This window comes from Electrophorus electricus, chromosome 23, assembly GCF_041902795.1.
Source record: "Electrophorus electricus isolate QZ-2024a chromosome 23, ASM4190279v1, whole genome shotgun sequence".
Classification (NCBI taxonomy): domain Eukaryota; kingdom Metazoa; phylum Chordata; class Actinopteri; order Gymnotiformes; family Gymnotidae; genus Electrophorus; species Electrophorus electricus.
In genome coordinates this window covers 13,885,001-13,887,500 of record NC_137519.1, presented here as the reverse complement: position 1 = coordinate 13,887,500, position 2,500 = coordinate 13,885,001, and the positions used below count along the sequence as shown (strand labels likewise).

General features: G+C 43.5%; 1 long non-coding RNA gene across 1 annotated transcript in view; it reads right to left on the bottom strand.

The window, feature by feature from the left end:
* The window catches only part of LOC145653160 (uncharacterized), a 30,174-nt gene that overhangs the window by 5,452 nt on the left and 22,222 nt on the right, over positions 1–2,500 (bottom strand). Inside the window, exon 2 of the long non-coding RNA XR_014119475.1 lies at positions 904–1,048. This is a non-coding gene — a long non-coding RNA (uncharacterized LOC145653160). The remainder of the gene's footprint in view (positions 1–903; positions 1,049–2,500) is intronic.

The following is a 2,500-nucleotide window of genomic DNA, read 5'->3' as shown; positions in this document are numbered from 1 at the left end:
CTTGACTCTGAGAAGCGTGAAAGAATTTAATTCTCCGTTGTCGATGTGAGGAGAGGGTATCCAGAGAGAGATGAAGCTTTGACAGCTTAAAGACCATAATCACTGACAATTACACCGAGCCAAATCTCTCTTTCTCTCTCTCACACACACACACACACTCTGCCTTTCTCTGTGTCTATGAATGATGACATGGCAGTTGATGCACAGCTGATGAGAGGACTGCTGATTCCCAGGTTCCCCCCAACCTCAGCAGTGGCTGCCCTCCCAACCTAACAGCCAACACTGCTGCGCCCACCTCAGCCTCCACCCCACCTCCACCCTACCTCCACCCCACCTCCACCCCCACCCCACTCAAATTTTCGACCAGTGTTTCCTGATCCATTACACTTCCTTAAACTTCCACACAAACATGACATATAGATCATGGAGACTGCTCCCTTATAAACTCTTCACGTTTGCCTCCATGTTTACACCTAAACAGATGTCCCCTCACTTACATATGTTTTTCAGGACACAAGCTCCACATCACTGAAGATTAAAACATTTGAAGCCACTGGATTGAAAACCTCCAGATATATGAATGATTGACAAGCTTCCAAACCACAGCAGATTCAGACTTTATCAATAATAAATGTGACTTCAGACATGATGCTAACATTCAGCATCTGTCTACTGTGACCAATCAGAACACATAACGCCACTTCCTATGAGACCATTAATAAGAGGAGATGAATTGTAATTAATTTGTCTCTGTGATGAGTCATCATGTTGACAATGTGATTATGAAATGTTCTAGTTGTGGATACCTAATGACCAGGAGATAAATCACTTTGGTGGTGTTGTTTCTTCTTGTTTAATTTGTACATGATAGAAGAACACAAACAGGCAGAGGATTCGGGTCACCTGATCACCATGGACCCTCACTCCAGCAGATCCTCTTCTGTTCACCATGGACCTCCACTCCAGCAGATCCTCTTCTGTTCACCATGGACCTCCACTCCAGAAGCCCCCACGGTTGAAAGCCTTCAAAATATTTGTTTTCTCTGTCCTGGATTTGTGTATCAATCAATGCATGACAAAATAAAATCAGTTTAATCTGCATATGAGTGCTGCATTATTAATGATGCCCTTTCAAACATTAAATGCATGTAGTTATTTCATTTATTGTAGGCAATACCACATACTCAACACCAGTCAAGAGTCTTCTGCAAGTGGGAGATTTTTGCTAAACTTGCAGCAGAAATCAGCAGGAAACACTCAAAGTCAAATGATAGCTTCGTGTTTTGTTTTGTTTTTTTATATGGTTTTGAATATCAAAACCATTAAAAACAACGTCGTCTAATCCGCCACCGATGGAGGGTCGTCACTAATGGGATAAATATGGAAAGAGCTCTGGTATGCACGGTGAGCAGTAAAGGGCACCATGGCTTGAAAAGGCACGACAGCAGAACTAAAAACTAATCAGCAGACATCCATACAATGAACTTCAGACGATGATTTTAAATCACTACTGATGGAGTACGTTTTTCTTTTTAAATGTTTCTCATAGCCCGATTTGGCAGCTGGTATGCTTGTAAAGGACACAAAGGAAGAGAAAGAGAAACAAAGTGGATGAGAGGGTGGATGTGGGGTATGAGAACTGGTCTCTCAGACCTAGTTAATGACAGGATGAATGAGTGAGTGCTTTTGTTCTGCAGTCACAGGTAATGACTGCTCTGACTGACAGCTCCTCATATCAGCAAACACGGAAGCTTTCGTCTGGTCCCCACTAAACGACATGCTGTCTATTTCCCACAGTGGGCCTTATCTTTGTCAGGTCGGCTACAGTGACCGACGCAATCATGGCTGCGCGCCCCGGAGACACGAAGGCGTGTCGCGAGGCAAGCACGGCAGGCACATCCTCGCGTGCTCCACCCACCTGAGTGAAGGCGGGGGCACAAAGGAGGGTGCGGTGATTCATCGCTCCACCAATTACAGCGCAGATCTCCCCGCTTTTAAAACGCTCGCCCCTAGCGGAGCGCCACGCCGCAAAAATTCGTCGGATTCTGTGGAACTCTGAAAAGTGCGTTATTATTCTTTAGCTCCTCCCGTACAGAGCAGGTAAAGACGTAGCGTCGATTACTTTCCTACGGCTGGCTCATGGTTAAATATGCTGCGAACTTTATCATAAATAATAATATTATAATAATAAATGTAATTTATATAGCACCTTTCACAGACTCAAGGTCACTTTACGACGACAAAGACGGAGAGAAAAAAGACATTAATTGACACAATCAACACATTAATTAACAAATGCAAATAGGAAGAGAAGTTATGAGAAATGTTGAGAAAGTAGGTGTGTTTTAAGTTGTGATTTGAAAGAAGAAAGGACGCAGGTTTTGTGAGCGTTAGTAACTTTCCATCCAGCAGTGCAGCACTGTATCAGTGATGATCACAGACATTATTTTATGGCCCATACAGTTTCCTCGTGTTTGCTGGTGGAATGGATTAATCAAAT